Source organism: Manacus vitellinus, unplaced genomic scaffold (genome assembly GCF_001715985.3).
Source record: "Manacus vitellinus isolate BGI_N305 unplaced genomic scaffold, ASM171598v3 scaffold_6_pilon, whole genome shotgun sequence".
Classification (NCBI taxonomy): domain Eukaryota; kingdom Metazoa; phylum Chordata; class Aves; order Passeriformes; family Pipridae; genus Manacus; species Manacus vitellinus.
Window position 1 is genome coordinate 30,769,046 of NW_021940750.1, and position 13,655 is coordinate 30,782,700.

The following is a 13,655-nucleotide window of genomic DNA, read 5'->3' on the forward strand; positions in this document are numbered from 1 at the left end:
CCGGCCTCCGCCACCGGCCTGCAAACTTGGGGCCGCAGCTCCCCACGACAACAACAAAACACGTAAAAACCCTACAATAATATCACCAAAAGAAAGGGAAAAAAGCCCAGGCAAAACGGAGCGTAACCTGCAAGAAGAGAACAAGCTTTTTGCTAGCTTTAGAAGTACTATGGTCCCTTGTTTTCACTTAGGGGGAAGAAAGCACTCTCTTGCACAAAATACCTTGTATTAAGATAATAATCTTTTCTTTCTTCATAGTATACAAGGGATTTGAAGAGTTCTCATGTAGAAATACCATCCTTACTGTAGGGAAAAACAAGCTCATCTGATGTCAAATATTCCATTTTATCCTATACGCAACAAGGCATGCTGAGTCAAGAACTCTCAGCACGCACATGCTCAGCTTCTGGATTTCTCTTTCTTTCCTTCCTTTTTTTTTTCTTTTTTTTTTTTTTTTAAATCGTGCAATGTCTTTAGCTAAAATCTAGCACGGATACAGATACATAAATAACAGTGGCTTCAGTGTAAAGAGGAAGTCCCGATATCCTCATGGAGGATAAGCTTGATGTGTCACTTGGACACATTTTGAATGCATTTCCACTTTCTCCCCATTTGGTCAAATAACTTTTCAGTGGAAGAAAAACTGGAGCTGCAGATTCTGTGTGATGTAATTTTGGTTTCTTCCCAGTCTTTAATGAGAAAGCTTATGCTAAGTTAGAAGTAAATTGCTTTTGATACAGGTCTGGGTGTTGGGGTGGGGAGGAGCAGGGGGAGAGAGAAGAGAGGGAAGGAAGGAAGGAAGGAGGTTGGAGACAATCTTGACATAAATGAGGCTGCTGTCCTCATTCTCTTTGAATCTTTAAATGTTGCTGCTTGGGAGGGAAAAAAAAAGAAAATAAACACAGGGCGTTGATCTGTTCGGCTTAGTTAGCCGCTCCACCTTGTGAAATGGCACAGAAACACAGGATCTAACCAGATCATATTTACATACATATTAATAAAGCTCCCGAGGTGGCAGTTCAGCCGTCACATACAGTGCAAGGATCTCTGCAAGTTCTCATTTTAGACCCATAAAAACAGATAAAAAGAGGTCTTTTGGGCTTCCCTGAATATTTTTCTGCAGTGGTTTTATATCATTTCTGAAAATTACATAGTTAAGTGGCATCAAATTTCTGGGTGATATAATAACTCAAAATGTGTAATTTTTTTGTATCAAATCACTTTGCAGCCATAAACAGAGTTTCAGAAACTCAATTAGAGGAATGATTTGGTGGGGTTTTCATTTATGGCAAACAGTAAAATTGTTCTTGTTATCTATTCAAATATATATAAATTGCAACATTTATTCACTTGATTTTCTTTTCCATGACACTGGTGTATTTGAGAGTGCAGCGAAATGAAGGCTTAAGAGGATAATGTATTATCCCCTGCCCCATTCTCAAGACTTTTCAAGTGAGGCAAAAGCGATGAGGATGTTTGTGTGTTTTCAAGACATTTGGTGTCCCCCCTATTTTTGGTGGTTGTCATTTGCTGATGTTTCTAGGAGTGAGTTCAGAAAATGAGATTTTCTCAACATTTACATTCTAAACCTTCCCTGGAGTCCATTTCTCAGTCTTTGAGTTCTTTTGGAGGTTGGGGATGGGTTTGTGGGTTTTTTGGTATTTTGGTTTTTTATTTATCCGGAGTCTCTCATTTTTCTAACTCTTTCCAAGTGTTAAATGTTCTAAATAACAGTCCAAATGCTGGGTCCAAGTTTTCTCACACTCCTATTTTCAATAAAAATAAACAAAATCAAAACAATACCATTCCTCCCAACAACAAGAACAACAAACAAACAAAAAAAAATAAAAGAAGAAGAGGGGAAAAAAAAACCCAGAAGAGAAAAACTCATGGAACTGGCAAGCCAGAACACAAGAAAAACACTGTTTTCATTTTAGGTTTTTTTTAATCAGGTTGAATGCAGGATCAGTCCATCTTTTCCTTCTTCAGTTTAAAAGGTGTAAAACATTTATTCCTAAAGGATTTGGTCTGTTTAAGCTTCAGACTTTTTGACAGTAGAGGTACTGTTGTGACCCCACTTAAATCACTTGCAAGACCTCAGGGAGAGGCACACCTGCCCCTACATTTGTAACTTGAGGGGTTCTCTAAAAGTCAGATAACAATTCTCTCCAGCACCTTTCTAATCCTGCAAAGGACCACCTGCATCTGTGTGTACATGCCAACAGGAAAAGGTAGAGGATAACATGCTTTACAAGCATCCAACATAAATAAGAGTCAAACATCCCATCTGCTATATGTACTCCATCCCACTATGAATGCCATTTGTGCATCCACGTAGCACCCACTTTAGGACTGTTATTTACAAAAAAAAAAAAAAATTCAAGGAAAACGGGTAAAACCTGCTGTTGCTTTTGGGGAGGCTTTTTTAAAAAAAGCTGGCACATCTTTCTTTCCTGACGACTTCAATCCAATGATTGTTTGTGTCTTTGGAAAGCAAATGTCATCATTGCTTGCTGCAGTAAGCTGAGTTTTGTGAATCAGCACTAAATTAATTGGAAAAAAAATTCTAAGTAATTTTAAAAAATCCCTGAAAACCTCATAGAAATTGAGGGCTATTTTTGTCTGAAGAGGTACTTTAAAAACTTGGTCCATTATGGACCTGCATGAGAGAGAGATTCATGTGCAACTTGGTTTGCATGTGGAGGGGACAAAGAACCCTTCCTCCCTCCAGAGGTGCTCCTCAGAACTTACATAGTCTGAAATTTGGGATCGATACAGCTCTGCTCTGCTTTCAAGTGCAAGTTTCAACCGATTTCTTCTCTTTCCTTTCTCAGATGATTTTAAGAGGATTTGAAATCTTTGGATTGTTTAAAATAACAAAGACCTCTAAGCTCTGAATGTTGCAATGAAATCTTCAGCTTGAACTCATGACAGAAACATTCCAGTCTGTCTCTTGTGAATCATGAAAATCCGAATCTGAACATCAGAAGAGAGCAGCAACTCATTCATTCTTTTTCTTTATCCCTTTATGTTCTTCCTACTTTATTTTATTTAAATAGAGTATATCCATAGTAACAGATTAGCATCGTTGTTATTATTATTATTTTTACTATTTTAAGTTGGGCAACACAACTCAAACAGGAAAATTCATCAGTTTCTAGGTTCAGTATCAGCCTCTGCAGTTTCATTATTCCTGTTGACAATTACGGATAGCAGAAGTGTGGATGCCTGGCCAGGGAGTGCTTGTATATTGCACCCAAATTACACATTTCTGTTCATAAAGAGTGAAGCAAAGTATGAATGTTAGCGTCATTGCTCGTGTCTCAGGCAACTACTCACATCTTAATTGAAAATGATCAAATAACAGCATTCCCTCTGACAAACAAACAGCAATTGTCTTGCCACGCTCACTGAAGATGGTTGAGCTGGAAAGCCAGGGGCAGCAGCTGATGTTGGCCATAACACACCGAGTACACACTTGTGGGCACACATACATACTCCAGCCTTGGATTGTGCTTCCTTCAAACTCAGTTCCTTCAAGGATGCTGGTCCTGACTCTGGGATCTTGCTTCCCACTTTCCCAGCTGTGATTTCACCACCTCCCCATGCACCTCGCTTTTGGCTTCTGCGCATGAGCTGCATGTCAGTGACACAATGATAGATCAGTTCTTTCTCTTACCTCCACTGGTGCTTTGAAATGTGGTTTAGGATGATCAGGCCACCTCACTGCTGGGTGGAGCAGAGGTTTGATAGCACCCTAGTCAAAGGCCACCAAGAAGCAGAGTATTTACAGAGCAGCAAATGAAGTCTTCTCTGAGCCAACTGTTCCACCTGGACCCCACTACAAATTATTGTTTTCAATTACCACCTGTGTACTCCTTCTCATGCAACTTATTGATGTAAAATTACAACAACACTGATATAAATAAGTTATGCTGTGGTTGTAAAATGGAAGAAATTTTGTTGTAGCAATTATGTTCAGCAAGATGACAAAATAAATTTCCAGTGCTGTGCTTGCAGTAACCTGGGGAATTTAAACCTCATAATTTCCATTCATTTCAGATAATTTGGAGTAATTTCTATATGTAATAACTTTGTAATGAAAAACACAGCGGTACTGAAGTGATTTCAACTCTTTTTTTTTTTCCTATGGTATACATGGCGCAAAATAAATAATAAAAATAATATTTCCTTTTTGTATGTGTTCGGTAATTCTTTCAGCAAAATCATAAACTAATACCAGGACTAAATCTCTGTCCATGAAATGAAAAATAAATTGAGTTAAAGAAAGTGAAAAAGTATGAAAGGCCTTGGATGTTTTATTGTGACTTTATTAAATTGTATCATCTCTATGCTCTATGGTATCCCCAGGGGTTACTGTTCTGGGGAAGGGCAGAAAGCTAGATAGATACATGTCCCTAGATCAAAAGCAGAGATGGTTGGAGGAAATTCATATGAAAGTGTTTAATGCAACCCCTTAATTTTTAAAATGGAAACTGGAACTAATAATTTAAAAAATAAAATAAAATATGAGAGAGGTGTTGGATAGTACAAGACAAAACGCACAAGTCACTTTGGGGCACTGATTTTCATTAGTGTATTTGATGGTAAGTTACTTAGAGACTGTAAACATGTGTAATCACAGAATACTTTCCAGTACAAGGGAATAGCATTTAATTAAAGATAAGAAAGAGTACTGTACATCACTGAAAAGCTGTATCTGTGTCCTACTTACCATCACAACACAAGGCTATTAATACACAATAAACAAGAAGTCATGTGCTCTGCTATGTGGAAAACAGCGATTTCCTTGGGAAAAATAATAATATGATACCAATAATATTACTTTTGCATTTATGTCTCACATGCATCTCCAGGTGGTTTATAAAGATGTGTAATGATTGAAATCTTCTCCTAGTAATAAGAGAAAGGAGGCATAAAAGGTGTTCCTATAACCCTTAAGGGTCACGCAGGCAAGCTGTGGGACAGAAGCAAAAATGCAAGATTACCAAGGCTGAAAACCAGTTTTCTTAACTGCTAAAAACCCACCTCCCAATAGCACCTCTACCTCTCCTTTTAAACAACAGCAATATTAAAATGTCATGTGATTACTCAGTATTAGGCTCCTGAGCTGTACAAGAGGAGGGTCAGTTTGAGTATGTTCCCCCAATGTCATACATGGTTTGCAACTGTCCCTGCACACCCTTGAATTTGCCTGTGTTTCACTCCCTTGCTTCTTACCCATAGCCTGTGCTGTAACCCAGGCTGCCTGAAGATGACATGGAATGCAAAAGGACTGAAGGTTTATGACAGCCCACTGGAAATGTTTTCTGAAGATCATACAACAGCAGTGCGAGGTAACCAAAACCACTGTCTGCTCAGAGAGGAGGAAGGGAAAAGGCAGTCTAGAAAATACTCTGATTTTGGAGGGACACATCAAGCCACAGAAAAGCAATGCACAAATTCTCAATTTGGGGGTTACCTGATACTGAAATCAGTGGTTGTTAGGTACTTAAAGAATTCTTGAGACTCTGTTGCCAATTTGATCAAGTCAGGATTTGCCATACAGCAGTTTAGGTCACCAGGAGATGTGGGTTCAGAGGCCATACTCCAGCAGATACTTTGGACAATTCAGATCTAGAAACACAAGAGGAAATACAGGGGAAGTAAAAGTCAGCCACAGTACAACAGCACACAGCAGTTGGCACCAAGGTTTTAAAAATACAGATCTCATCCCCAATCTTCACACTAAAGAAATGGAAATGGAAACAAAGTTCTAAAAGCTAGAAGCAGGTAGAGGTCAACAGCAACATGTAATGGCAGGGAGCTGAAAAACTCTGATCCCTTCATCAAAAGCAGCCTCAAAAGCAAGGACCAAAATAGAACCTACTTGTGGTCACAAAGTTGAGGGGCTGCATTTGAATAGTGGCTCCCCTGTCTCTGTGTCTTTGTGTAATGATGTTGCAGCTACTGAGAAGACGAAGCTCTCTGCTGCTGCTCGGAGCCTCCACACCAAAGCCCAGGAATGTTTTTTGAAATCTATTTTTTAAACATATATATGTATATCTATAGATATACATATGCTCATTCTATCTTTTGTGAATTTTCTTATTCCCCTTCAGAGTTACAGATAATTGCACTGCCTTCCACTGCATTGTTCAAGAATTCAATAGATACTCTCCCAAATAGTATTTTTTAAGAGAGCAAGTTAGTGCCTATAAGCAAAGCAAACAATCATCTACCAAAGTATCTACCTCCATTCTTCTGATTCAGGTTAAGACAAATCTTTCCAAATGGCAATGGCCTTGTGTATCAAGTGCCATTTGAAACATGACCCTTCCTGGACTTTCCCTGATAGAGAAGGTGTCACATATTGAACCTTAGCTGGGACAGCGCATAAGTGGATTTTATTTTACTGAATCTATGTAGATGAGATCAGCCTCTAAACTGAGATTTTTAAAAGAGTCACTCTTTTTTTCTGTATTCAAATTTTAGTTGAGATACTGAGCTCAAACTAGCTATCCAGAAGCAGAAGTATACTGGTAGGGAGAAGGAAAGAGACGAAGATGAAAGCAGGTGTCATTTTAAGCATAATAGTAAGTCCTCTTGCTTTTCAAATTATTCATGTGTTTGCAGAATCAGGGCCTTAGACTGAAGTACACCCAAGGCCATGTTTCCCTGTGTGCACAGCGATGAGCACACTACCAGTGTTTGCCATGCAAAGGAGCACATCGAATAAGAATAAAACCGTGCCAACAAAATCCCCCTCACCCCATGCGCAAATTAAATTCATGATGAGCAGGCCTGAGGGAGGGAAGCAGCAGTGGAGGCCTGGCATGCCATGTTAAACTGAATCTCCCTTCTGCCTACTCCTCCACCTCTCTCTTTTCCTCCTCCTCGCCATGTGGCATCCTACTCTCCTGCTGCTTGCCTGCTACGCCTCTGCATCCCCTCCATGAAGCACTGTATGGTAGCAGTAGCAGCAGCAGGAGCACACTGCCAGTCCCTGCCTAATCATCCCCCACCGTGCCCTCCAGGAAGACCTGCTCACCCCCTCAACTTCCTGTCCCACTAAACATCACACAGCTAATTGGGGGGGGAATCAAGCACTACCACCACAGCCAGGACAGTTAGGCACCTTCTGGGCCCACTGCAGCTGAGGACACAGGTGTTAGGCAGCTGATGGATGTTCTATCCACTCAAAGCCCCCACTAAGGTGGTTGTTGCTGCCACACCTGCAATTGTTCAGGCAGTCTGGAAAGGAATCTCAAAAAACAGCCTCTATGAGGCATGTGGACCCTGTCCTTTGCAGCAGCTCACTGGGCTATTGAACTGTTCTGTGCTTTTTTTCAGGGTAAAACCTCACTGAGTGACTTTTCAGGGTGGATTTCACGGGGTGGTTAACCCCGTGCTGGTCACTCATGGCCACAGATGTTGCTTTATCATTCTATATTACAGCCATGTGGCTTGGGCAGTTCCTGGTGGTGGTGGGTGAACTTTGCTGAACTTATCCACATTTCCCTTTGACAACAGGGAAAGTCAGAGGAGGAGCCACAGGACTAGCAGGAGGGGAGGTGAGGTGCTCTGGACTGCAGGTACGGGCCAGCAACACCCGTGATAATACTTTCACCTCTGACAAACCAAGCCTTATCTCTGAACCGAAGTACAGCGTATCTCTTGCTGCAGGATGGACATTGTTCTGAGATGACCAACCCATGCAAATCAATTTACAGTTTCAGCATGATACATTCTGATGATATCATAAGGATATAAAATATGAACACAATAAAACAACTGGGCCTAAAAACCTCTGTGTACATCAACTTTCCACAGATAAAGCCTGCAGACACTCTCACACCTGTATACACACATTTCTGGTGTTTGCAGAAGGGCTTTCAAACCCACTGAGGAGGGCTGGGCATGTCTGTGTGCTCTGCACAGGCAGCTTCTGCCTGCTGGCAGCTGTGGTGGGCAAGCACTGCTTTTCCCATCACAAGGTTGGACAGTCCTGCTGGAGATGCAGGGCCTGCCAACTCAGCCACACACCCTTCCAAACCCAAACTGCTGAGATGTGTGACCTTACAAACTCAGTGTAGCAGTGGGTTGGGGATCTCTTAATTGTGTGATGCAAACCTGCCCTAGAAGCTGTAGTCACAGCCTTGCTACTGTTTCATTGCTGCCACCTTCAGATTTTATTAAGATTTGGGATTTTTTTGATGTGAAAAAAAGTTCACAGTTAAAAAAAGAGCTTTTCCTAACTGCAGAGGGAAAAAAAAATAAAAAGAAAATTTAAATGTGCCAAAAGCCCAAACTGTGCCAACCAAAAGGCTCAGCATTGCAGAGAGAAAAAAATAAAGGACACTTTACTAAACACAATAAAAGGAACTAAACCAGCAAATGCTTCTTCAGTCACATGCACAGGGCTCAGTCTTACCTCATGAGTCAAGAGTGCCTGTGGTTACCATCTTGCTCTTTTCTATCAACTTGGTGTTCATCTGCTTTTGAGAGCATGAACCTGAAACTGTTCCCAGCTGGCCACATCTACCAAGGCATAAATTTGCAGAGCTGGGGGTCTCTGGCTAACAAAACTCATCATCTGGGACACAGCAATTCAGAGCACAGTAAAAGCCTGTTGGGTTGTGTGAGAGGTAAAACTTCAGCCATGCTCCTCTCATCTATGAGAAGTCAGTGGGTGAGATTTGGTGCAGAAAAGCAGATGGGAGGCTCAGGGCTGGCCCAACATTGACCTTGCTTTGGCTTCCCTGGCCACTTGCATTGCATGGTGCTGTGCAAAAGTGTCTGCTGCTCCCTGATACAGTGCACGTGCTTGCACTCTGCTGGTACTGCTTGGATTTAACTGTACATCACCACAGGCATATTCCTGTGTGCTTGAGGTCTTAATTTTTCTGATGAATATGTTGAAATGTTTGGATTCGCCAAAGAGGCTCATTTCGTGGCCATTTGGGACATTTGGTATTCAAATTGCATGTCTTTGGGACATGTGCAATTCAAACCTTTCAACTCTGCCCATTGCTCTTTAGTGCTTGGATTAGTTGGTTTGAAGGCTAGAGGCCACTTGCATAATGCAAGCACCAGAACCTCACCCAGGCTTTCCAGCAACTAAACCATTTGTACTGTAGAAAGCCACCCTGTGTTGACTTAAGGACAAATCCAAAATAACCCACCCTAAGTGAATTGCTTCAATGAGATGTTGCTTCCCATATTAAAAAGTTAGTGCACCTTATTGCCAACTTGCATTTGTCCAGTTTCAGCTTCCAACACACTGATCTATGCTAGGACAGAGAAATGAATCCTTTTCCCAATACTGGTCATTCCCAATTTCTGGTCATGAAATTTCTGAACTTTCTCTTCAATAAATCATTTGTGGTGTCTTCAATAAAAGGTACAGAATTTAGAATCCAAATCACCTCCTTACCTCTCTTCTAAACCTTTTCCAGATCACATGAAATTACACAAGGCTTCCTTTACAGTGCTAAAAAGAAACAAAACTGGTATTCTCACCTCATTTACAGAGCCAAAGAAATCAGTCATCAGGAACCAAAATAGATTTATTGTGCATAAGAAACCTAGAAAGCTTGTTGTATTTATTTAAATGGACCAATGAAGGAAGGACATTCAAAATCCATTTTAGAACCAGAGCTGTGCTATAACCAGTCTTCATCAAAGGCAGATTTACTGAGGAGGATAAAAAGGCTCAACCCTCGTCCTCCCTAATTAGCTCTAATCAGTGAGAGATATTCCTGCCATGGGCTAAAGGAATTGCCACATCTCTACAGAGCCCTCATATCCTTATCATTGCTGCCTCCCATGCTGTTGGTTTCACTGTATTTAGCCTCATTCTCCCTCTCCTTTGGTTATCATCTTCACTTCAAACCAGAGGATGCCCAGTATTTTTCTGTTCACATTGAAACAGGTATCAACCAGGAACTTCTGCACTTTGAAGGCCCTTCTGAGATATTAATTACATTTTTAAGAGACATATAGATACTTTTCAAAGTATTGAAGTATTGCTGGCCAGAGCATGAGACTGGGACTAATGAGAGGCAGAACTACCACTATCAACATCAACATTTACTTAAACAAACTTATCCTTTTTTCTCTCCCTTAGATTCTAGCCTGAATATTATGTGGAGCAGAATGCAGTAATGTCCTCAGTATACAAGAAACTGATTTGTGGTGTGCAGGCACTTTCTGCATGGGACTGTCTTCTTGGATCTTGCTCGTACTTTGCCTGCACAAAAAATTTGCAGTTCCCCATTGCATAATATTGTGAAGCATAACTTTTTAAAGACAATTAAGGCAACTGTATTTTTATCTACAGTTGCTGCACAGATGTCTTGTCTCAAGCTGTACCTCAAAAGTTGTATTTACAAAAGAAATACGTGTTTAAATATGTGTTTTATGCTTTACCGAGTATGTAGTGGAATAAAAAAGCAGATATTCAATGAGGCCATCTTTTAAAGCTAGGTCATCCATGCTGTCTAATATCTACTGGAAAGAATGTCCAGCTTAAAATCTCTGCTTATTTCTCTCTTGCTGTTTCCCAACAATTTTCACAAAGTGTTTAACACAGGTCAGCTGAGTTATTTTGATAGTTAAGACAAACTTCACATTGGTAAGGTTTTGTTACTCATTTTCATCAAAAGAAGGGCAGAGCTGACTTCTCTGAAAGTTCAGCTGTCAGGAAGTGATGATTATTGTGTAAGTTATCTTTCATTTACTGATATTTTATTGATAATTCTAGCATGTCAGTTACTTTGAAATATATAGATACCTGCATAGGAAGTGACAGATATTTATACATCCTGATGCCAAACAAAGAGGCAGTTGGTCCCACTGTGATTGCGCTTGAGCTCATGTAGATGGAATTACTTCAGCTGTAGGATGGCACCACTGGTTTTAGATTTCAACCCCGTAGTCTGCAAGGAGATGTGTGAAAGCATGTGGCCATATGCCAAGTTCTTGGCACAGCAGGCAAACCACAAATTTAGCTATCTCTTAAAAATACAAGCTGAAGAAATAATTTTTGATGATTATATAAATTAGCAGTGTAAGGTCTATTGTAAAATATATAATGCACTTTCTGAAACAGGAACTTAGAAGCTTTGGATCTGATCCATCTCTGTCTGATACCTTGCACAGGCATTCAAGCATGTCCGAAACTGAGGACCCAAAGCTACCAGGTCAGGGTAAAATATTTTATCTCCCCTTTACCCTTTACACACAACGCACAGGAACATGCAGTCAGGAGGTCTCTGATCACAATGCAGACAATGTCTGGGCCAGATTCTCTGGGCAATGTTATCTTTTCTGACATGGTACAGGGAACAGAGCTATGCCCTTTAGTCTTGTTTGAAACCTGGATGTGGCCCGCAGAGACTGTCTGTCTCCTCATAAAAGCGGAGGGTATGGAGGGTTTGTACTGTGACCGGAGGAAAGCTGTGCACTGCCCCATGCTCTGCCCTGGGTGGTGATCTTGAATGTCAACTGTTATAAACTCTGAGCAATAACATCTCTTGTTTCACAGATTTATTATCAACAGCCTGCATTGCCCATTGACCTCAAGGTGGTTTTATTGTACATCACCGTGATGTGGTCACATATCTCCAGGTTAGAATGAATTGCTTCTTATCACTGCTTTCAACGACATCACAGCTTCATGATCCAGCTGCCTCTGACCTGGCTGTTGATGTAAGGACAGACCTGGTGCCTGAAGGCTGGTGGCCACAGTCTGACAGGTGTGTGGACTCCTAAAGTCCCTCCTGCTGCTGAAGCCATGCTGTGGGTATCTGGAAGGCATTCCTCTTTTTAATTCCTTAGAGAGCTGCAGGATTGAAGCAAATGTTTTGTTTCTTTACCTCTCTTACATTTTTGCCCTTGCCAGGCATTTTTCTTTCAGCCTCTCTTGTCGTTCCACTACAGAGCTCCCACACTGGCCCTCGCTGCCTGCATTATTGGTAGGCTGCTCCCTCCTGCTCACTGCCTTCCTTTGCTGTGTTGGTTTGACCTTTCCCTGGGATGGCTAGCTATTCCCTTGATATCTGGAGGTGTTTCTCTAGGGCTAGATCTCCTCTTTTTATACATTTTTGTAAGAGGGACTCATGTCCTACAGATGATCTTGGTTCCATTTAGGGAGTGTTTAACATCTCCAGAGCTATAGATTTTCCAGCTCTGCAAGGCAGGTGTCTATCTCAGCTCCTGCTTTTTGAAGTGAGGTAAAAGATACAATATTTCTCCAGAGCCTCATTCTGTCTGCAGGGTCATGATTCTAATCAAACACCTTTATCAGCTATTCCAGTGTTTCAGGCATTATTCCTGGCAATAGCATCTCACTTGCTTCTTGTCCTTTAATTCCCAGTGAGACAGTAAAAATCTTTACCTTCATTTTCTCATCTTTATCTCTCATGGTCAGCTCTGCTTACAAACTTGGTTCTGGCTTTCCTGCTATTATACAGGGGTTTGGGGGGTGTGGGGAGGGTGTCTACCTTCACATTACTAGTTTACTCTCTTTCTCTCTGTACTCTGTAAACTTGCTTTTCCTTGCTTGCTCTGGGTTCACTACCTGGGTTCATGTGCCACATGCTGTATGGTCCCATGAGAGGGCTATAGTACTTCTAGGTGTGGCTCTCTATTAAGACAGTTTCTTTGTTTATGCCGATACGCCGCAGACACTGGCTTCCTGGTGCTGATAAACGCTTCTGTCCTGCAATTCTTGTTTCCCTGTCATGTTCCCAGGAGTAGCTCAGAAGTGTCCAGCCAGGCATCATCCACCATAGTACCCTGAGCTGCTGCCGGGTGGGATGGGGCATGCAGGGACAGCAACTCCTTTGTGCTTTCACTCTCATCTTGAGCACAGTAAGGGATCAAGACCTTTACCAGCCAGCAGGATAAAACTGGACAGACATCATGGGACTGCCTAGATGCAAATGGCAGGACTTGTGCACTTGCACACACACATTGGCAGGCTTTGAACTCTGTCATACCTGGAGAGAAACAGACACAGTGCAATTCATCTTAGCCTAAAATGCATCCAAAGAATTAGTCCACAAAAAATTGCTGGTTTTCCTCCTTTCTTCATCGAAAGAGTAGAGTATCTCCAGTGTGGAGATAGCATGAGGTGAGAGTGTTTAGGAAAGAGGGAAGCTCAGAGAAATGACCATGGGAAGAATATTGATTTTGCTTTGTTTTGCTGGGGGAAGGATAATAATTAATTGTTCTTTTATACTTAGAAAAGGGGAAAACTCTGCTGTTTGCTGCAAATATTCAGAGTCCAAATCTTCTCTACTGCAGCCTTTGATGTAGCTGCTACCTACCTTTACTCAGTACAGCTCTGTTAGTATAAGAGCAGCAAGAGAACAGAGAATCAGGACATGTTTTTTTAAAAAAATGAAGAAATAGATGAATGCAAAGCCTTGCTCTCCTGGTGTTAATGGAAGGCTTCTTTGTATTTAGTACCGTGTAGAAAATTTGTCCAAGAGCAATTCACCAAATGTAAATATTGCCCCCTACTAGTACTGCCAAGATCAATGAGAAGCTGGATTACCTGCCTCATAAGTGCTACCATTTACGTTAGATCAATGCTGGGACTGGTTACACGTATGCACCTGATTTTCCAGTAGTTTTTTGAGTTTTGT